General features: G+C 38.0%; 2 pseudogenes; both read right to left on the reverse strand.

Moving 5' to 3' along the window:
* Positions 1-1,169: 1,169 nt before the first annotated feature.
* Positions 1,170-2,826, reverse strand: LOC137743071 (putative pentatricopeptide repeat-containing protein At1g12700, mitochondrial; annotated as a pseudogene).
* Positions 2,827-15,277: 12,451 nt separating this feature from the next.
* Positions 15,278-17,501, reverse strand: LOC137742102 (putative pentatricopeptide repeat-containing protein At1g12700, mitochondrial; annotated as a pseudogene).
* Positions 17,502-24,801: the final 7,300 nt, after the last annotated feature.

The following is a 24,801-nucleotide window of genomic DNA, read 5'->3' on the forward strand; positions in this document are numbered from 1 at the left end:
CCAGTTGCTACGATCCTTCGTGATTCGGCATTCTGGAATGTGCGGGTGAAAGAAACTCAAATGGCGGACTGCAACACCCGGTGTATCTTGAATGCAGTGCCCAAGAGGCGAGAGCTGCAAACATTTCAGCTCAGCAATTGAACATGTGCATTCCGATCTCACTATCCCAGCTCCGATCTCATACAGTTCGGCATCGCGAAGGAGACAGGCCAGTTGGGTACTCATTTACATAACCATTACCACCTAAACATTCTATAGCCTGCAACGTTCAAATAAACTTGTTCACGGCACTTGTAAGGTTATCATGCACAAGCTCTCATCTGTTTGTTACAAGCATATGGATATACAGATCCCAGTTCTAGTTACGAAAAACCTCTAGGAAAAAAAATCACGTGAACGAAAATTCCCAACTTTATTAAGGGCATTCGAGCAATATGTAGAAAACTAGTCGTCTGGCCAAGATAAGACTAAATTGATTGGCCCGAACGAGGTTTATGTTTGAGTAGAAAAATTACACATCTGCAGAAGTAAGCGCAGAATCTTTTACCTGCAAAGCAACCTGCGTGGCTCTTTCAACCGTACACTGAGAGATGGCCTTCTCTTCTTTCAATATTTTATAGTGCAGATAGAAAAATGTTTAAGCAAAGATGGAATTCGTATATTCTTCGTTAAATCACATTGGACATCGTTTGAGCGGATACAGACTGTTCTTTCGTGATGGAACTCGGATGCCTCGTTTGATCAGATGTGTATATTGTATCTGGTGTTAGAGGAAGTGCAGAATTTTAAGAAATGGGTTCAGTCCTCCTCCTATAGCTATCATTTCCTCCATTTCTTCTTCTGTCCGACTTATATCCTTGACAGAATTATCACATAAAAAACAAACGAGAAGTTAAACCAAGCCATAAATATGTCTACGAATTTCATATCAGTCCATATACTCTACTTCTCCAACAGATTTCATCATCTTAAAAGAAGAGTAACGGAAAAGTGGCCCAATCACTTGATAGATTAAATTAAAATAGCACATATCATTCGTCACTAAGTGATGCGTGAATCAAATGGCTACATGAACTGGACTCAGCAGTGGAACAACTCCCTCCAATGCAGCATTCAAGGGAAGGATGCACCGAAAGTTGTCCAAACTGCAAAGATGTAAATCAATTTCATCACGATCTTTCTATTAATGCCAACGTAGCAGGTGAATTAAAGATCAACTCCATAGTTGATGCATCTGCAGAAAAACCCCTCACCATCATTTCTTGAATAAGTCTCATAGCCCTTGATGTCTCGTAGTTATTGATAAACCCTCGGATAATTGTGTTGTACGTGCAATCATTTGGAGAACAATCTCTCTCTTCCATTTCTCTAAGCAAGTTTTCTGCTTCACATGTTAGTCCCCCATTACAAAATCCACTGATCACTATAGTATATGTCCTGACATTAGGTTGAATTCCTTTTGACGATAAACGACGAAAGAGATCCCATGCATATTCAACTTTTTCAGCTCTGCACAAACCTTCAATAAGAATATTGTAAGTTACAATGTTAAAATCCAACTTCTTTCCCTCCATCTCTTCCAACAATTCAACTGCCTTGGGAAATTGTTTGGTTTTTACAAAGGCCATCCAGTAAAATATTATACGTTTGAATGCCTGGAAGTTGGCCACAAGCTTGCATTTGAGAGAACAAGTTTTGCGCATCTTGTGTTCTCCCCATCTTGCAAAACCCATCAACAAGAGTGTTATAAGTAACCGTATTTGGAACAACTCCTTTATGAGACATTTCCAGAAAAATCATCCGAGCATCTTCTATCCTTTTACGCTTACAATAGCCATTTATCAATATGTTATAAGTACGAGCATTAACCATGCAGCCTTTGCTAAGCATTATTTCAAAAACCTTTTTCGCCTCATCCATTTCTCCTCGCAAACAGTAACCATCTATAAGCAAATTGTACGTAATTGTATCGGGTTCTATATCCCCTTGCGTCATCATTTCGACCAAGCTCCTTGCTTCCTGGACCATCCCCTCTTTGCAGAATTTATCAACCAAGACATTGAAGGTGTGCACATTTGGAAAGATATGTTTCTCCACCATTTCATTCAACAATCTTGTAGCTTCTTTCCACTTCCCTAATTTGCAAACTCCATGAATCAAAGAGGGATAGGTCATGACATTTGGGGCAATACCCTTACTCGTCATTTCTGAGAAGTGGTTCAGTGCATCAACAACTAGAGCATCTTTGCAAAGAGTGTCGATGATCGTGTTGTAGACAATTACGTTAGGCATGCAAGCATTTTCTTCCATCTTATTAAGCAATTGGATAGCTTCAATGCTGTTACCTTTCAAGCAATGGCCCTCTACAAGTGTGTTGAAAGTAACCACATTCGGCCTGCAATTACCTCCCTCCATCATTTTGTTGAAAAGTGCTGCTGCCTCAGCCTCTCTACCCTCACAAATAAATCCACTGATTAGAGTGTTGAAGGTCGTGACAAATGGATCAAAACCAAATTTGAAGAATTTTCCCAAGATAGACAAGCTAAACCCCATTTGGTGCATATGGCAAAAGCAATTAATGATAATGTTTAGAGTATAAACATTAGGACAAATTCCCGACACAACCATTTGGTTATTCAAGGAGATGACTGTCGAGTAATGCTTCAACTTGGCAAGTTGACCCAACATTTGAGTGAAAAGGACAACGGAAGGCAGAGGACGCCTTTGAAGCATTTCGTCAAACCCATTGGGAGCATCCTCCACATTAGTGATTTTCACAAGTTGGTGTTGTTGGGTGCTTCTAGATTCGGTCGATTTAGAACACATTGGGAGCATACTTCCAACAAACGTAATTATTCATAGACAAACGTACTAATAACTTCGAACAAATGTACCAATCATAGAGCAAACGTACCAATACTTCCATCAAACGTACCATACTTTCTAGGGTTCACTAGAGTTAAAATGGTTGCAAACTCAAATCAGTCTTCAATCATGGTAGTAATCTGTATAAAATCCCATGTCAGACCTGTATCAGAACTATTAACAAAGCTTGAGATTGATTAATCTGCCTCGGTTATATTTCTATAGTTTCAAGGATTAAAGGATATCACTTGCCTGTATAATCTAAACTCGGTTTCTTCTGGGGAGCTTCACCTGAAGGAACATGCTTGGAAGAATTATGAATTATCTTGGAAGTGGACTCTTGAGCTGCCAACGGATTCTCACTTGCTCTTGTATCTGTTCTGTGCTTTCGTGGAGCATCCGAAATGGATGCTATCCTACATCTTATGCTGGTGCTCGTTCAAGCAAAATTCCGTTATTCTTGGGAGTCCTACCTCTGAAAGAAATGTTTCTTGAGAAGTACATAGCCGTTGTTTATGGTGTCCCCTCTGCTCTTCACCCGGGAGCTTGTGTACTCGCAGTTGGAAGGCAAAGTCCGCCAGTTTTTCCCTTGTATTGGGATAAGAAATCCAAATACTTACTAGCATATGCTTGCTTAATTAAACATCATCAGTTGGGAGAAGGCACAATTGTAGTGTTTTACTGATCTTTGTTTCAGTGAAGGACGCCACTGTGGTATTCCATATTGCTTCTGTGCCACGGGATCACGGTTGAATATGTGGGGATTGTCCGGGGCATGCATCTTAGTTCTTCAGCCCTGAGCATCCTCCCTGTTATGGATTCAGAAATGGAAGACTGACGGAGCCAGACTTTACTTGCAATTGCCTTCTTCTTGCATACATTACCAACAGGACTCGCGAACCTGCACATCAACAACTCAAGGCATTTGTTTCAACGGTGAACTTGCCAGAGAGGACTGTTCGAAGCTTATTTAATGTTGTTCGATGTTGGACAATTCTGCAGATGATTGACTTGCGCTGTTCGGAGATTATGGAGATTATTCCACCTCTTTCAGTCGGCAGATGATTGAGTTTGATACCTGCAATCCGGCATCTCCATAGTCACAATTTGGATTCCGTTTGGATGAGATAATTAAGAAATGATTTGGATATGACAAAATGAATAGATTAGATTAACAAGAAAAACTATTCAATGTATTTTATATGGATTTCACTAAGTATTCGAAACTGAAATAATGAGATTGAACGAGTCAATTTTAATTCCATTTCTCCTACATAAATGTGTTGTTTCAACTCAAGCGAATGGGAGGACATTACTTATAGAAGAGGACTTATTAACTACAAATTCATCAGCTTATGAATGGATCCTACAAATTTCATATCAGTCAATACTCTGCTTCTCCAACAGATTTCATAATCTTAAAAGAAGAGTAACATAGTTGCTCAATCACTTGGTATATTAAATTAATAACAAATATCATACGTCACTAGGCAATACAAAGATGCAAATCAAATTCATCATGATTTTTCTATCAATGCCGACATTGCGGGTGAATTAACGACCAACTCCGCAGTTGATGCATCCGCAGAAAAACCCATCTCCACCATTTCTTGAATAAGTCTCATAGCCCTTGACGTCTCGTTGTTATTGATAAACCCTCGGATAATTGTGTTATATGTGCAATCATTTGGAGAACAATCCCTCTCTTCCATTTCTGTAAGCAAGTTTTCTGCTTCACATGTAAGTCCCCCTTTACAAAATCCACTGATCATTATAGTATATGTCGACATTAGGTTGAATTCCTTTTGATGATAAACTAAGAAAGAGATCCCATGCACATTCAATTTTTTCAGCATTTGAGTCAAGACTTGGTTGAAAGGGTCAACGGAAGGCAGAGGACGCCTTTGAAGCATTTCGTCGAACACATTGAGAGCATCCCCCACACCAACCTTCAAAGAAGAAGTAATCGCAGCCCGTATAATCTTCAGCAGCTCCAAGTCAGCGAGTTGAGACTCTCTCACAAATCAAAGAGTTGTTGTAGAACTGTGTTTTTGCCCTATGTTTCCCATTTTCGAAGTTAACAGGATCTCTTGTATCTTCTCTTTTATCAGTATATACATGACAGTATAAAATAGGTGCCGCGGATGCAAGTCCATTGAATTAGAAATATATACAATACTTAACTACTTAAAAATGAGTACGAACTTCTATTCAAAATTTCTCAAAATTATTCGTTGTCAATTTATAGAATTTCGTAATCAAAACGTTCAAATTATAAATCATCCTATAAAGATCTCTTCTACAAAAAATCAATTAAAAATAATATTGTTTAGTCATCAAATTGTTTGAAAACAAATGTACAGTATTGGTAAAAGCATTACGAACCGTCTGTGTATTTGCTGAAATAGATTGACAAAACGTCCTTAGTTTTAATTTATTTTTGCATAGATAATCTTTACAGTGTGGTTCATAATATGAATAGTTCTGATAATAAGTACAAAACTCTATAATTAAAATACTAAAATTTTTAAGTAAGAACCCTTACTTATCTTTGAATAGTCAAGTATATCTAGAAATATAATCTGAAATGAAGAGATGGATGCCTATCAACCCATCCACCTTGAGATTTTGATACATTTTCTGTGGCCTTTGGGTCGGTACACGTTTGCCAGTATGGCCAGCCCTCCTGTATTAATGTACTACTGATGGGATGCATCTGAAAAAGCAGCAGCATCACCCACATACATGGAAAGGTTTCCTCCTTATTAGTAAGTTCTGAGATTCAGATCATTGAAATTTGATTCAACAGTTACAAACAGATGGTTACTTTAAAAGTTATAATAATTTTAACCGTTGAATCAAATTTTGACGCTCGAATCCCCAAACTTATGGATTAAGAGGAAGGAATCCGGAGAGAATTCCTTTCCCACATACATATATTCCAATAAAATCAAGATAGTTGATTTCGTTTAACTTATTCAACCGAACGATCAAAATTTAAGATAAGTGTATGAGAAACAAAAAGAGACTTCTGAAAATCAACTCCCTATATATATATATATATATATATATATATATATATATATATATATATATCGTGCAAAAGATATTTTTTGAATCACGACTTGCTACACGCGACTATACATTTTTTTAATCACATTATTGCTAGCTCAATGTAAGGTTAAGCTCATCCCATCTCCCTTAGTGTAAAGGGTTATTATACAAAATGGTCCCTGAGATTTGCAAGGTCAATAGAAATGGTCCCTGAGATTGTTCATCATCCATGATTTTGGGCAATTTTCAAAGCTTTGTAACTCAATCGTTTCTTAACCAAATTCGACCCATAATATATCAAAATGAAGCTAGGAAAGTGTAAAGATTATAGATATTTGGAAGCCCAATGGTTACCGGAGATAGCCAGAAAATAGCCTGAAAAGTGACTCGTCCGCGAGAAAACTGGAAAACTGGAAAACTGGAAAACTCGCTCGAAACTGTGTAAACTTTAAACGTTCATAACTTATTCAATACTCAACCAAATCGAGTGATTCAAAAACAAAAATAATACTTCTTGACGAGACGAAGAGAGTGGTACATTTTTTGAAGGCTAAATTGTCGTGGATTGGTTGGACAACGGCTCAAAAGTGGTTAACCATTTTCGAGTTAGCCACTTTCGAGCAGTTTTCCAATCAAACCACGGCGAGTTAGCAGTAAAGAAAGATACCATTCTCTTCCTCTCGTCGAGAAGTATGATTTTCGTTTTGAATCACTCGATTTCGTTGAGTATTGAAGAAGTTATGAACATTTAAAATTTACCCAGTTTCCGGCGAGTTTTCCAGTTTTCTCGCGGACCAGTCACTTTTCAGACTATTTTCCGGCTATCTCTGGCAATCATTGGGCTTCCAAATAAATATAATCTTGTTTTACACTTTCTTATCTTCATTTTGATATATTATGGGTCGAATTTGGTTGAGGATTGATTGAGTTACGAAGCTTTGAAAATTGCCCAGAGAGTTTTTAACGGAATAACCAAAATCATGCATGGTGAACAATCTAGGGACCATTTCCATTGATTTTCAATCTCAGTGAGCATTTTGTATAATAACCCTAGTGTAAATAATATAGGTTGTTCAAAAAATAAAAAAATCATTTGACAACTAATTAAATCACATTATTATGCATGTGCGAAAAACCTTTTTTATAACCGGCACTACGCCTCTTAAGATGTTATGAACATATTTAAAAATAGAGAAAATATATTTAATAAACAACTGATTGAATCACATTATTGTTAGTCCATTGTGAGTTACTAATTATAAATAAAAAATTGCACAAAAAATTAATTATAAAAAACACTATTTATATGACAAAAATACCATTGCATTATTTGATGCATTATTATTGGCTGCTATTGAACCTTTTTTGTTTGTGGGGCATGTTTATCCCATTATTTTTTGTGAAGCCCATGACCCCAAATGGGGCTACTAGCATTATATAGTAGTATAGATATACTCGAAGAGAAAGTATATACACTCCCACATGTATGCAACAGCTGAAAGGCAGTATAAGTAATTTACACAAGACGACACACTAATCATTATTATTATTTTTTTTTTGAACAAATGATATTATCTACATTAGGGGGAAGGGGTGAGCTTAGCCTCACAATGGGTTAGCAATAATATGGTTCAAACTCGTATTTGGTAAGAATCAAACTTAAGATCTCTCACTTACAAGCATTGTTTAAAATTTCTTCGATATGGTCAGTCTATGGAAATATCCAAAAAATCAGAGAAAGGTATGGAAATGGGTGTGAAGTCTAAACTTCACCTCATATCGGAGAAGCTCTTAAAGTTTAGTATGAAATCGACATATATTGTCAATATTTTTTACACATGTTTTAAATATCGGAGAAACTCTTATATTTCGTCCAAACCAATGTTTGACAATACTCAAAGTTTCATTTTAAATTTTCATTATTTCCATTGAAAACAACCGATATCTATGTCGATATTTGATATTTCCGTTGATATTTCCACAAAATTGCATATTCATATTGTGGATGCAAATTTCTTCCTCTTTGATCTTGGAAAAAATTGCACCTACAAAACAATTAACACCTTAGATCAAGGCCAAAAACCTCACGCGCCCACAATGAATTTAGGGGGGGGGGGGGTGGCTTTGGCCGAAGAACCTCCGATGCCAAAGTTAGAATTTGGTGGGAAAAGTGTTTGAGAATTTTTGAGAATTTTAGCAAGATAATTGAAAGTGCACTTTGAGGAGAATGATGGGGTTTAAATAGGAGAGTGGCCGGTCTCCTTGGGTGAGAGAGGACCGGCCACCTAGCTCCCTTTGTGGGCTAGATTCTTGATTTGTGTTAAATTGGGAGTCATGGAATAATTACCTAATCAATTAGCTAATTAATAGAATAATTACCTAATTGATTAGCTAATCGATATAATAAAAAAAGGGAAGATTTGGGGAGTTACCTTGTGGAGAGGATTGGATGAGGATGGATGAGATAGGTTTTGAATTGTTTGCCTATTTTGGGCATTTTTGACTTGGTTGAGTGATGATTGCCTGCTACTCGCGCGTAGGAATCTCGGTATGCCCCAAGGGTATTTTTGTCCTCTTATACCCAAAAATATACGTGTTGCGTTGTGATTATTTTTGACGCCACAGATATTTCCACATATACTGATATTTTAAACATTGCTTACAAGTAAAGAGGAATACCACTAGACCGTAGTACTAAGTGATACACTAATAACTATTAAACAATGTTACAAATAGAAATTTGGAAAAATAGTCAATCTAAGGGGCACTTATTAAAATATAACCTTTTTTTTTTTTTTTTCAAATTCTTATAAATATAACTAAATTGATGTTCAGAAGACTTAGTTATCTTTAGACTAAAACTCTCTCTTCCTCCCAATTATTTTTTTACTATGAACTCCCTCGTATGCCTATTGTTGAACCATCAGGTTCAAGGCACCACTACACTACTTTGTTATCTCTACTCAAAATCAACTAGCAGATGCCCCCACACTTTTGTAATATGTGAACATTTTTCATTCTGACTTTAAAAATAGAAAGAAGAGGGAGGGAGAGAGAGAACGTGGGAGTGGAAGTGGAGGAGTGAAGATAGGTTTTTGTTTTTTATTTTATATTAGATATATGTTAAAATCATGTAGGTGAGGCTTCAATAAAAATTCACACATTTGCAATTAGTGGAATAATTGTTGGAGACTCGAATGGTGATGTGCAAGCATGATAACTTTTTATGTTGTTCAACATCTCCACGAATATAAAAACTTGCACTTATATTCCAACTAACGGCAATTTGTTTAGTTACAAGTTTATAACCAAGAAAATGTTTTGACCTAGGATAATAAACTTGTGAGCTTAAGTCATCTCCAATAGAAATGACTAAAGGTCCAATAAATAAATAAATAAATAAAAAGTCAAATTTGCCCAAATATCCATCTTCAATGTTTGGCTAGACTATAATTTTATCGAGTCCAACAAATTTTTTTTTTCTTTTGCCAAAATGGCATTGGGTTGACCAAGTGAAGCCCCCCTTCCAGCCCGTTTTTAAGAGCCTAACTCTTCTGCTGCATAAATTAATTCAAATCCAAAGGCCAAAAAAAAAAAAATTTGATAGTTGAGAGGCATCATTTGTGTGGAAACGGATCCTCTCCGGATCCCTTCCCTTAAATCCACCCAATCAATTAATCTGAGTCCTTGAAATTTGATCTAACGGCTACAAAGAGGAGGTTCTTTAAAAGTTATAATAACTTTAGCCGTTGGATCAAATTTCAAGGGTCTGAATTAGGTAATTGGGTGGATTTGGTGGAAATGATACAAAGAGGATACCTTTCCCGTTTGTTTCACCAGGTAATCTAAGAAAACTTATGACAATTTATATGGGGTATCATTGTTTGTTGTAGGCCATTACTTTATTTGGGACACTTGGTTACATTATAAACTAGGAGCTAGACAATTGTTTAGCATAGAGGGGCGTTTGTATCAATAAATTAAAATAATAAACTTAAAATTAATAAACTATTGGAAAAATTATGTTTTGTACTTTCAATTGAAGATGGTATATGAAGAGTAATGTTAGGATGATCAAAATTTTAAATTAAATGTGCAAATAAAATGATGTGTAACCAATAAGAAACAAGTACATTAATCGACACTTAATTAATAATTCAATTATCTACAATCACATAATTTGGTTTGCAGATTTGGTTTAAAAAAATTTAATCTACCTAATATTAACCACATATGAATATGGCTTTATTTTAAAAATAATTTCTTATATGACTATAATTTTAGACAAAACTATATTTAGCCCTTTCAATTAGAATTAATCTTACTCTTCCTTCACTGAAATCCCACGAGGCACAAGCAAAACCCAAGGGGAAAGGGATCATCTCCAGATCTCTTCCACCTAATCCTCCTCATCAAATAATCCGGGTCCTTGAAATTTGATCAAATGGCTAAAGTTATTATAACTTTAAAAGTGGGCCCATGTTTTTAGCCGTTAGATCAAATTTCAAGGGTCCGGATTGTTTGATGAGGAGAATTAGGTGGAAGGGATCCAGAAAGGATCCCTTTCCAACCTAAGGTATCATTCCAACAAGAAGTGAAAAATTGTAAGGCCCAAATTGAAGAGTCTTTGGACGACTGCCTTATTAATTGTGGGTCCCAACCCTCACAAGTAGGTCGTCTAGCTCAGTTGGTATAGCGCAAGTGACACACCCGACCCTGATATTCACCAAGCACCAAGGTAGGCACATGCTGGCCAACACCCGAAGGTGACGAAGCCATATTAGGATGCATGAGAACTAAGAACAATTAACCGACATAAATAAAACTTGTAAATTTAATTATAATGAATATGCAATTTTGGAACGTGTTCAGAGCATACAACGAAAATGAGACACTAAAAAGGAATAATATAAAATTGAATGAACAAAAGCATGGGTCCTACACCTAGAGGACTCGAAGATGCCGATGCGGGAGTGCCTTGACGCCGGGATTGTACGCCTCAATTCTAAGTCCTGAGGGGCCGCAAAGCAAAACATGAGTGGACCAAATTGATATATAAGTAATACTAAAACAGTTAAACTTTAATGTACTAACCCCCGATTTAGAAAACTCGTAGAGCATAATAAGTAATAGGTTTTTCCGAAAATCCTAGCATGCTATAAAACCTTTCATAAAACATATATCGTATATAGGTTGCTTAGTAGTAGTAGCACAAGGCATATATATAAATATAGATATAAACACATATCTTTATTCGCCCGAAGGCACAACATCTCCCAGCCAAAGCCAATATAAATATCTTCCGATCGAAGCCATCTACAAATGCCCGACCGAAGCCAATATAAATATCTTCCGTCCATAGGCACCAACCAAACGCTCGACCGAAGCCAATATAAATATCTTCTGCCCATAAGCACCAACCAAACGCCTGGCTGAAGCCAATATAAATATCTTCCGCCTGTAGGCACCAACCAAATGCCGGACCGAAGCCAATATAAATATCTTCTAGCCGAAGCCACCTACACATGCTCGGTCGAAGCTAATATAAATATCTTCCGCCCGTAGGTAGTATCATTTGCCTGTATGCAGGATCGTTGAGTAACCACTAAATAAATACATAAGAATATTAACATAATATTTCTAATATATATATATATATATATATATATATATATATATATATATATATCTCAAATCGGAGCTTAGTAACTAAAACGTCATATAGTAAAACCACGTTCGTAAGTAGGTATATAGTCATCAATCATATATACCACAAAGAACGTAAAGTCGATAAAGCATAATATATCATAAAGTGTAAATCCAATTTACTCATAAACGTTTCATAAAATGTAGACATAAAATCATGTTTTTCATGTATGCATTTCTAATAGAAAAATCATGCATTTTAAAAGGGGTCCACTCACTTACACCATTGGTGACAATTGAATTTCAGAAAATGGACGTCACATACAGATTCAGGACGTCGAAAAAACATAAAGTGGGACCTCGGTTACCCCCACGCACCGTCGTATGAGCCATTTTGGGTCATAGGAAAAGTCGTCGACGCCGCCCACAATACCTCCGGTGGAGGTGCATGTGCCCCATGCACCGACCAAGGCAGATGCCCACATGTGGACCCTCACGCAGCCTAGGATCTGGGATTGGGTCGGTTTAGTCTGGGTTGGGCCAGTTCAGTTCTGGGTTGGGTTTTGGGCTACTTGGTTATTACACTGGGCTTAGGGTTCTGGGTCAAAGGGTTTCGGGTTTGGGTTTGGTAGCCTGGCCCAAGGGATTGGGCTGGAAGACCTGGGTTTTCGGGTTTGGGTCGGGTTGACCCGGTTTCGACGAGGAAGAAAGCCGATGCTTTCCGAGCTCCGATCGACCTCGATTCTCCACTAAACTCGACAAGTAATCCATGGAAATGAAGCTGCGAGGGAGAGGATGAGGATCGTACCATTTTCAGTTCTAGTCGTGGTTGGGAATTGGCTCGAAGCCGTCGAACCTCGCGCAAAGAGGTGGGTGTGCTTGGTTCCAGATGGGTGTCTCTGTGCTTCACAGAAAAGGGGAGAGAGATGAAGCAAGGAATGAGGGTGGATGGTGGTGCTGCCGTTGTTCGTTGCAGGTGTGGGTGTGTGGGTCGCTGATAAGGGGAGAGTACAGAGAGAGAGCTCAGGGAAAAAGAGAGAAAGTGAGGGAGAGAATGAGAGAAAGAGCTGTCTTGTTTGGGCCATGGGGACAAAATCAAGGGTGGGCCTTTTTGGGCACACCATTTAAGACCAAAAAGCAATATTTCAAACAAATATCCCACAACCCAAGTGAAATTATTAATTTACCCTTTCGATTCGCCAAAACCGGAACAGGTTGTTACAGCAAGGCTCTTAACCTTGTGGTCGTGGGTTCAAACTCCATAATGGACCTTTTCTTCTTCTCTTTTTTTTTTTTTTTTTTTTTTTTTTTTTTTTTTTTTTGTTCCTTCCCATTATTCTTTTTTTTTTTTTTTTTTATTACTTATTCAGAAGAAATTCTAAACCATCTATGTTGGTTAGATTAATTGGTTGGAACAACTCTTTATGTATGGATTAGATCGATCAAGATTAATGTGTTCATTTTTATACACTTTTTTTGGACCCAAGTTCGAATTTTTTTTTTTTTTTTTGTTTCTTCCCGTTATTCTTTTTTTTTATTTTTTTTTATTACTTATTCAGATGAAATTCTAAACCATCTTTTTTTAATTACTTATTCAGATGAAATTCTTAACCATCTATGTTGGTTAGCTTAATTGGTCAGAACAACTTTTTTTGTATGGATTAGATCAATCAGGAATAATGTGTTCATTTTTATACACTTTTTTTGGACCCAAGTTCTAATATAATTTTTTTTTTTTTTTGGTTCCTTCCCGTTATTCATTTTTTTATTACTTATTCAGATGAAATTCTAAACCATCTATGTTGGTTAGATTAATTGGTCAAAACAACTTTTTCTGTATGGATTAGATCGATCAGGATTAATGTGCTCATTTTTATACACTTTTTTTGGACCCAAGTTCGAATATTGTTGACATCGCTTTATTATAAATGTTGAGAATGTATGCAAATAATATAAAAGAATTCGATTAGGACCATACCTAGCGGAATTAACGAATTTCGAATCTCCGTCTCATTCTTATGAACAACTGCACAAACCACGAGCAAGAGTGTCACAAAATAGATGATTCAGTTGCATCTAGCCCGGCTAGATTTCCTACGTACATTGTGCCAATGCACAAGGATCAAACCGCCGTAGTTCTTAGTAGCCTCCAAATCCTAGGGCTAACAATTGTTTATATATCTAAAAAAAATTTGCATCTATATAGTAATAATTGTGAATATATCTGAAGAAAAAAAAGATGCAAATCACAAATAAAAGCTTAAAATAGACGAAACATTTTTCTTAAGTCGTTTGGGACAATACTTTATTTTTTTTGGAGTTGGTATCGTCCCTATGAGATCGTCCACATGGACATGCTTGACTACTAATGTTACATCTTGGTATGCTTTTGTATCTCTTTTTTCAATGTTACATCTTTGGATGATTCATTATCGTAAATCAGTAAATTGAAAACAGACCTTCAAAGTTACATTTTGTGGTTATACCACTTGGTCCCAAGTGACCAAACATATAAACAAAACCCATCTCCAAAACATCACAAAAACTCTCATTTTGTTAGTCGTCTTGCTAACTCTCTGTCGCCAATCCCAACTTGCCTAATACGGAAGACCAATTTTTTTGGGGTACTTCGCAAACTGGTTTTTTGGTGAAGGCTACGCTTTGGTAAAGTTTTTCTATTGGATTTGCTTAAGCTTCGACTCTGCGTCAAGAACTCAAATTGGCACTTGGACTAAAACTCTCAAGATTGGAAGTTGAAGGTGATTCAAATACCATGGAATATCAGTTGAAGGTGATTCAAATTTAGGGCATGTTTATGATCATTCGTGTGTTTCATTTCTGTGCAGCCAACATGAAAGCCGCGAGAGGTGGATTGTCATAGTAGATAAGGTATTCCTCTTTTACATCACTGTGTGTGCAAACTCTCTCCCTTTTCGTAGTTTGGATGAATTTAGTGCAGATTACTGTCTACAAGTCACATGCTTACGCCTAGTACATAACAGGAACTCGATAAGAACTTGACATAAACACTAACTTAATTCAGTAGCCGAAAGGTTGGAAATAAGACTGATCCTTCATTCAAATAACCAACCTTTTTCGCTTCAATTTTGAGCTGGTCCTCTGAGTGTGGTACGCATAAAGGTTTAGCACATTGTTTGCAACTGAGAAGTTTTCTGCAAATCTCGTGCAGCACTGAGACAAGGTAAGTTCAATTTCTTCCGTTGAGTTCGGCTGGTTTGGAAGGGAGTGAAAGAAAAATTGCGATGGTGTGGCAAGGGATCTGGTAGCTGATGTGATCTAGCACTGGAGATTGCACAATCATGCGCCTAAAAAGAAGCTTCAGAATACTCTTCCCTGCCTGAATGCTTGAAAATGTGTAAGTTGGCTTCTGTATACTGAGAGATTGCCTTCTCTTCTTTCAATATTTCTAGTGCACATAGAAAAATATTTAAGCAAAGATGGAATTCGTAAATTCTTCGTTTAACCACGCCTGACATCGTTTGATCGGATTAGACTGGTCCTTTCGTGATGGAATTCTGATGCATCATTTGATCAGATGAGTGTATATTGTATCTGGTGTTAGAGGAAGTGCAGAATTTTAAGAAATTAATTGAGTCCTCCACCTGCAGCTATCAGACTCATATCTTTTAAATTTATTTATAAATAATGTCCTTAACAGAATTATTATCAAAAAAATAAAGAAGTTAAACCAAGCCATAAATATGTCTACGAATTTCATATCAGTCCAGAAACTTTGCTTCTCCAACAAATTTCATAATCTTAAAAAAGCAACATAAAAGTTGCTCCATCACTTGATAAATTAAATTAATAACAGATACCATACGTCACCAGGCAATGCATGAATGGCTCCTTGAACTGGACTCAGCACAGGAACAACTCCCTCCAATGCAGCATTCAAGGGAAGGATGCACCGAAACTTGTCAAAGCCGCAAAGATGCAAATAAATTTCAACAAGTTCTTTCTATAAATGTCAACAAAGTGGGATCTACTTTATCTTTAGACAATAAAATAATGACCAACTCCGTAGTCGATGCATCTGCAGAAAAACCCTTCTCCACCATTTCTTGAATAAGCCTCACAGACTCTGATGTCTCGTTGTTATTGAATAACCCATGGATAATTGTGTTGTACATGCAACCATCTGGAGAACAATCTCTCTCTTCCATTTCTCTAAGCAAGTTTTCTGCTTCACATGTTAGTCCCCCATTACAAAATCCACTGATCATTATAGTATATGTTCTGACATTAGGTTGAATTCCTTTTGATGATAAACTACGAAAGAGATCCCATGCACATTCAATTTTTTCAGCTCACACAAACCTTCAATAAGAATATTGTAAGTTACAATATCAAAATCCAACTTCTTTCCCTCCATCTCTTCCAACAATTCAACTACCTTGGGAAATTTTTGGTTTTTAGAAAGGCCATCCAGTAAAATAGAATAAGTTTGAATACCTGGAAGTTGGCCTAAAGCTTGCATTTGAGAGAACAAGTTATATGCATCTTGTATTCTTCCCATCTTGCAAAACCCATCGATAAGAGTGTCGTAAGTCACTATATTTGGAACCACTCCCCTATGAGACATTTCTCAAAAAACCATCCACGCATCATCTATCCTTTTAAGCTTACAATAGCCGTTTATCAATATGTTATAACTATGAGCATCAACCATGCACCCTTTGCTAAGCATTACGTCAAAAACCTTTTTCGCCTCGTCCATTTCTCCTCACAAACAATACCCATCCATAAACGAATTGTAAGTAATCGTATTAGGTTCGATACCTCTTTGAATCATCATTTCGACCACGCTCCTTGCTTCTTGTACCATTCCCTCTTTACAAAATGCAACAACCAAAACACTAAAGGTGTACACATTTGGAAAGATATGTTTACTCACCATTTCATTCAACAATCTTGTAGCTTCTTTCAATCCTGTAATTTGCAAACTCCATGAATCAAAGAGGTATAGGTCATGACATCTAGGGCAATACCATTACTCGTCATTTCTGAGAAGAGCTTCAGTGCATCAACAAAGAGAGTATCCTTGCAAAGACTGTCAATGGCCGTGCTATAGGCAGCTAAGTCAGGCTTGCAATCTCCTTCTTCCATCTTCTTAAGCAATTGGATTGCTGCACTATTGTTACCTTTCATGCAAAGACCCTTAACTAACGTGCCAAAAGAAACCACATTCGGCTTGCAATTACCACTCTCCAACATTTTATTGAAAAGTGCTGCAGCCTAGACCTCTCTATCCTCAAGAAGAATGCCGTTGATTAGAGTGTTGACGGTTGTGACAGCCGGTTCAAAACCAAATCTGAAGAATTTTCCCAAGATAGACAAGCTAAACCCCATTTGGTGCATATGGCAAAAGCAATTAATGATAATGTTTAGGGTATAAACATTAGGACGAATTCCTGACACAACCATTTGGTTATTCAAGGAGATGATTGTCGAGTAATGCTTCAACTTGGCAAGTTGACCCAACAATTGAGTGAATAGGACAACAGAAGGCAGAGGACGCCTTTGAAGCATTTCGTCGAACACATTGAGGGCATCCTCAATATTAGTGATTTTCACAAGCTGGTGAGGTTGGGTGTTTCTGGATTCGGTCGATTTAGAAGGTCGAGAGTGAAACAAAGCCAAGTAATTGTTGAAGAAAACAACAACAGAAGAAGCTTGAAGAAGACTTTTGCTGGTGCTGCTGCTGCTGCCGCCATAACCAACCTTCAAAAAAGAAGCAGCAGCAGCTGTTGTTGCCCGCATCATCTTTAGTGAGTCAGCGAGTCCGTGCGTAAATCCTCTTTTTGGAAAACTTTTGCTGAGGATGATATACGGAGGAACGAATCTGCTTCTACCACTCTTCGGAAAACTTTTGCGGGATTAACTTGGCTCGCTCCAAAATCCCAATCTATTGGAATCAGTTTACAAATGAAGAGAAGAACAAATATTTGACAAAACTCAAATATAATTTCAAGGAACATAGGGATTTCAAATATTATCATCCCCTTTTATTTTATTTGCATAAAATTGGCATTCTAATTTGAATTAAAAAAAAAATTATGCTTAAATTGTTTGATAACCATTTCGTTTTTTTTTTTTTTTTTTTTTTTAACTTTTTCAAAATCTAAAACTTTTTTTGAAATGTGGGACTCAAGTACAGTGGAAATCTCTTGTCACTTAATATTACGGTTTAGTGATATTCATCTTCACTTGTAAATGAGAGATTTTAAATCGATTTTTGTCAAAAACGAATTTGAACCACATTATTGCTATTCTATTGTGAGGCTACGCCTACCCCTTCCTTTAGTGTAGATAAGATTGTTTGAGCTACCAATAATATAGTTCAAATTTACTTTTGACTAAAATCGAATCTAAGACTTCTCACTAACAAATAAAAAAGAATATCACTAGATCATATTTGTTTAAATTTTTAGCAATAAAATTATTATGAAGGAGTAAGCTAACTTCTGGGAAAGTATGAAGCAACCCAAAAATTGTATTTACGAAGTTAATGCAGAACCAATTATGCAATGCATTTATAGATCTCTTTTTGCTACAACGTGATGGGTGTTCTTTTTGCCTTAATGATGGATTCTCAAATCTAGATTTTTATTATTTGAAAGAGAAGAGAAACAACATGGAAACCACCTCATAATTCGAAGAAACAAATAAGATTTTTGGTCGACATTATGTATTCGTGAAGAGTGTGGAAAATGTATAGGGTATATAAAAAATGTGCAATGTATGTTGCAAGCATGGGATGAAGGGGTAATATGAAAATATATGAGTGTAATAAAATAAATTTTAATTAAAAAAAGCAAATATAAGGTATTTTCAACAATGTCTGAAATATTAATATAACAAGTCACAAAAATTGAAATAAAATAAACAAAATAATAATAATAAATAAATAAAACTATACAAAGTATGAGAGCGGTTCCAACACAAATCAATGCATGTAGGAAGTCGGAACTCTCCACATTGTATTCCCGAGTTAGCTTCCCTCCTGGGTTCTTTGATTCTCGATCAAAATCTTACCTTTGGCTTTTGCGGTTTTTCCACAAGCAGCGCAGAGTTAAATTGAAAGGCCAAATTTCAGGTTTAAAAAAAATTGTGTCTAAATCCGAAAAACTTGATTAGCCTTGGTTGTTGTTGATTGTATGATGAAATTTTTTAGCTAAGCTTCTAGCTCCAAACCCTTGATTAGGGGTGGGCACGGGCCGGGCTGGACCCAATTTTGAAGGAACCGGACCGGACCCGGGTGCAAAGGAAACGGGCCAGGCCGGGCCGGGAACAACATATTCTAATATAGGAACCAGACCTAACACGGCCCGGTTGAAAAGGGCCGGTTGGGGCCGGGTCCACGGGTTCTTTGTTTTTTTTTTTTTTCTTTTTTTTTTAATCCCGAAACCTCTACCTTCCTCGACGTCTCCGCCTCCCTCCGCCAAGGCCACGCCATCCATCAGAGTTGAAACGGCCACGCTATGCCTAAAAGACCTCGTTTTCTGAGCTCCAGTCTACAACGGCGTAGAGAGCTTCCTCTATAACTCTCGATCTTACATCGCACAGATTGCACAGCCACCGTCCATCCTTCCACTTCTACCTTTGAAACCCTAAGGTCGTAGCTCTCTCTCTCAAACCCTTTCAACTCTTGGTGTCACATTCCGGCCCGGGACGGATCACTTCCCGGGCCCACTCCACCACCGTAGCATGATATTGTCCGCTTTGGGCTTACCATTCCCTCACGGTTTTGTTTTTTAGGAACTCACGAGCAACTTCCCAGTGGGTCACCCATCATGGGATTACTCTAGCCCATTTCTCGCTTAACTTCGGAGTTCCTAGGGAACCCGAAGCCAGTGAGCTTCCAAAAGGCCTCGTACTAGGTAGGGATGGGAATATACATTTAAGGATCATCGCCCTGGGCGATGTGGGATGTCACAATCCACCCCCCTTAAGGGCCCGACATCCTCGTCGGCACACACGCGGCCAGGTTTAGGCTCTGATACCAAATTGTCACATCCCGGCCTAGGGGGACCACTTCTCGGGCCCGCTTCACCACCGTAGCACTATATTGTCCGCTTTGGCTTACCATTCCCTCACAGTTTTGTTTTTGGGAACTCACGAGCAACTTCCCAGTGGGTTTCTCGCTTAACTTCGGAGTTCCTACGGAACCCGAAGCCAGTGAGCTTCCAAAAGGCCTCGTGCTAGGTAGGGAAAAGAATATACATATAAGGATCACTCCCCTGGGCGATGTGGGATGTCACAATCTACCCCTCTTAGGGGCCTGACGTCCTCGTCGGCACACCACGGCCAGGGTTAGACTCTGATACCAAATTGTCACATCCCGGCCCGAGACGGATCACTTCCCGGGCCCGCTCCACCACCGTAGCACGATATTGTCCGCTTTGGGCTTACCATTCTCTCACGGTTTTATTTTTTGAGAACTCACAAGCAACTTCCCAGTGGGTCACCCATCATGAGATTACTCTAGCCCCCTTCTCGCTTAACTTCGGAGTTCCTACGGAACCCGAAGCCAGTGAGCTCCCAAAAGGCCTCGTGCTAGGTAGGAATGGGAATATACATTTAAAGATCACACCCCTGGGCGATGTGGGATGTCATAATCCACCCCCCTTAAGGGCCCGACGTCCTCGTCGGCACACACGCGGCCAGGGTTAGGCTTTGATACCAAATTGTCACATCCCGGCCCGGGGGGACCACTTCCCAGGCCCGCTTCACCACCGTAGCATGATATTGTCCGCTTTGGCTTACCATTCCCTCACGGTTTTGTTTTTGGGAACTCACGAGCAACTTCTCAGTGGGTCACCCATCATGGGATTGCTCTAGCCCCTTTCTCGCTTAACTTCGGAGTTCCTACGGAACCCGAAGCCAGTGAGCTCTCAAAAGGCCTCGTGCTAGGTAAGGATAAGAATATACATATAAGGATCACTCCCCTGGGCGATGTGGGATGTCACAATCCACCCCCCTTAGGGGCCCGACGTCCTCGTCGACACACCACGGCCAGGCTTAGACTCTAATACCAAATTGTCACATCCCGGCCCGAGACGGATCACTTCCAGGGCCCGCTCCACCACCGTAGCACGATATTGTCCGCTTTGGGCTTACCATTCCCTCACGTTTTGTTTTTTGGGAACTCACAAGTAACTTCCCAGTGGGTCACCCATCATGGGATTACTCTAGCCCCCTTCTCTCTTAACTTCGGAGTTCCTACGGAACCCGAAGCTAGTGAGCTCCCAAAAGGCCTCGTGCTAGGTAGGGATGGGAATTTACATTTAAGGATCACTCCCCTGGGCGATGTGGGATGTTACACTTGGCCCCTATTTCTCTACACATTCGTCAGTCTGCGAGCTTGGAAACCTAGAACCCACATCCATCAAACCTACAACCCCCACACCTTGGAGCTAGGAAATTAAAACCCAGATAGTGAGGCTTGTGTGAGCACTGTGAGGTGAGGGGAAGACGATTGAGAGTTGGAGTCCAGGGAGAGGCGATGGAGTGGAGGGAGCGATTCTGGAACCTCGAGGAAGCTAGGGTTGATCTTGAAACTAACAGTTGAGATTAGATGATAACTTATCATCCAATCTGGGCCATTCATTATAATTAGAAACGGGTCGGTCCGGGTACCCGTTTTTCTACACTTATGAAACTGGCCCGAACCTAAAGTTTCAAAGGCCCGGCCCGGCCCGGCCAGTTTCTCTTTTTAAAAATTGACTTGTACCCGCCCATACCCGCATTACCCACCCTGACCCGCGGTTCCTATACCCGTTTGCCCACCCCTACCCTTGATTAGATTTGTCTAATGCCAAAGTGACCCATAGTGCACGTGGATCCTCCTCAGTAAGGTACTTAGTTTGCAGGGCGTCATCAAATGAAGATCATAGCATTGGCTTTCTCAACTTCGCCAACTGGGTTATCCGTCTCATCTTCAATGGCGGGACGCAAGTTCTTTGCACCACTTAATGCTGCTGCCATAACCAACCTTCAAAGAAGAAGAAGTAATCGCAGCTCGCATCATCTTCAGCAGCTCCAAGTCAACGAGTTGAGACTCTCTCCCAAATCAAAGAGTTATTATTTAGAATAAAACTCTCTTCTTCCCAATTATTTTTTTGCTATAAACTCCTTCATATGCCTATTGTTGAACCTCCATGGTACATTCACCACTGCTCTATTCTGTTATCTCTACTAAAAATCAACTAGCATATGCCTACTGTACAGAATTTTGTATATGTGAACATTTTTTATTTTTATTTTAGAAATGGGAATGAGAGAGGGAGAGAGAACGTGGGAGTGAAAGTGGAAGTGTGAAGAGTGATATTCCGCCTCACAAATAAGTGAGAGGGTTTAGGTTCGATTCTTGCCAAAGACGAATTTGAACCATATTAGTGCTAGCCCACTCTCTCCACCCCTTTAGTGTAAATTGTTGGTGAACAATTTAGAAACAACAAAATAACATAAATACAGAACCAAAATACTTATACTTTATTATTCAAAAAAAAAAAAAACAATACTTGCAATACAGAATGCAATTACACAATAATTACAAAAAATTAAAATGATACTAACTTGAATAAATTGAACGTAGAGGCTAGCGCAAAAGCTATGTCCTTCGAACAGTATTTCCGTCCCACTCTTGTGCTTGTGGTTCTACAACGTCTGCTCGACCAGGATACAACTACCTAATTCTACAACCCGCACTGGATTATAGAACTCTAACGAATTGCTTTGTGTTTACTCTCTGGAAATTTTGTACGGAAGACAAGGAGGAAGAAAAGATGATATTTGATGGAACTGAGGACTCCAGTTATATAGGCTCTTTCATACCTCTTCAAACACCTTTTGGATGTATCTGAAGCTATAAAACTCTTTCCAAAGAGTTATGTCTATTAATCAAAATGTTTTTAATTAATTTAATTAAAAACTTAATTTGAAATTAAAACTAATTGATCAGATTAATTTTAATTCCTTGGCCCTTGTCTTGATTAATTAATATTAATTTATATTAATATTATAGTATAATCATCAAGCCTAATCCACACAATTAGTGACCCAAACCTCAATCCTCATTCCAAATGATCCAAAACCTAATCACGAATAAAAAGGGCTTGACCTATATAAAGGCCTTTGACAAATTGTTGTTTCCCGATGTGGGACAATGGGGAGCTCAAAACTCCATCATAAATAATATCATTTGTTCCAAAAAAAAAGGAACAAAAAGAAGAGGTTTTTGCTTTTTGTTTTATATTTTTCAATATTAAATATATGTTAAAATCATCTATAGGTAGAGTTTCAATGAAAAATCACACATTAGCAATTATTGAAATAATTTTTGGAGACTCGAATGGTGATGTGCAAGCATGATAACTTTTTATGTTTTTCTACATCTCCATGAATTTAAAAACTTGCACTTAGATTCCAACCAACAGCAATTTGTTTTGTTATAAGTTTATAACCAGGAAAATGTTCCGATTGAGGATAAAAAAAACTCGTGAGCTTAGGTTATCTCCAATAAAGAGGGCTAAAGGTCCAAAAGCAAACAAAATTGGCCAAATTTGATCAAACATCCATCTCCAATAGATGGCTAGGCAATAATTTTATTGAGCCCGCTAGAATTTAATTTTTTTTTTTTTTTTTTCCTAGCTAAGTGGAGCCCCTTCCAGCCCCTTTTTTGGGACCTAACTTTTCTATTGCATAAATTGATTCAAATTCAAAGGTTAGAAGACAACTGATAGTTGAGAGGCATCGTTTGTATTACTAGGTGATCTAAGAAACACTTGGTTACATTATAAACTAGGAGCTAGACAATTGTTTAGCATATAGGGGCGTTTATATCAATAAATATATATATATATATATTTATTATAATTTTTAGGGGTATAAAATTGTAAAATTAATGTATATAATTATTACAGTATTTTTTTAGGGTTATAAAATTATAAAAATAATATTTTGCTTATCGTGTATCGTGTTACCCACGTGTATACCCGAACCAACCCGTTATCTTAACAGGTGCTTATCGGGTTACCCGATAACGACCCGATTCGTTATCGTGTCGACCCAAACACCTGTTAATTTCGTGTCGTGTCGTGTCGGGTTATCGGGTCGTGTCAGAAATTGCCAGGCCTAAGTGGAGCCCCCCTTCCAGCCCCTTTTTTGGGGCCTAACTTTTCTATTGCATAAATTGATTCAAATTTAAAGGTTAGAAGACAACTGATAGTTGAGAGGCATCGTTTGTATCACTAGGTGATCTAAGAAACACTTGGTTACATTATAAACTAGGAGCTAGACAATTGTTTAGCATATATGGGCGTTTATATCAATAAATTTAAAGAATAAATTGATAAATTATTGAGAAGGTTATGTACATTAATAATTATATACATTAATAGTGTAGATTACTGTCTAGGGGTAGATTGTCATAGTAGATAGGGTATTCCTCTTTTATGTCACTGTGTGTGCAAACTCTCTCCCTTCCCGCAGTTTGGATGAATTTAGTGTACATTACTGTCTATAAGTCACATGCTTATGCTTAGTACATAACAGGAACTCGATAAGAATTTGACATAAACACTAATTTAATTAGGTAGCCGAAAGGTTGGAAATGAGACTGATCCTTCAAAATTCAAATAACCAACCATTTCAGTTCATATACATAATACCTTTTTGGCTTCGATTTTGAGCTGGTCCTCTGAGTGTGGTAAGCATAAAGGTTTCGGACGTTGTTTGCAACTGAGAAGTTTTCTGCAAATCTCGTGCAGCATTGAGATGAGGCAAGTTCAATTTCTTCCGTTGAGTTCGGCTGGTTTGGAAAGGAGTGAAAGAAGAATTGCGATGGTGTGGCAAGGCAGCTGGTAGCTGATATGATCTAGCACTGGAGATTCCACAATTATGTGTCTGAAAATGTGTAAGTTGGCTTCTGTATACTGAGAGATGGCCTTCTCTTCTTTCAATATTTCTAGTGCACATAGAAAAAATATTTAAACAAAGATGGAATTCGTAAATTTTTCATTGAACCACGTCTGACATCGTTTGATCGGATTAGACTGTTCCTTTCGTGATGGAATTCCGATGCATTATTTGATCAGATGTGTGTATATTGTATCTGGTGTTAAAGGAAGTGCAGAATTTCAAAAAAATTAATCGAGTTCTCCACCTGCAGCTATCACTCATATCCATTAAAATTATTTATAAATAATGTCC

The sequence above is a fragment of the Pyrus communis genome, chromosome 8, assembly GCF_963583255.1.
Source record: "Pyrus communis chromosome 8, drPyrComm1.1, whole genome shotgun sequence".
Classification (NCBI taxonomy): Eukaryota; Viridiplantae; Streptophyta; class Magnoliopsida; order Rosales; family Rosaceae; genus Pyrus; species Pyrus communis.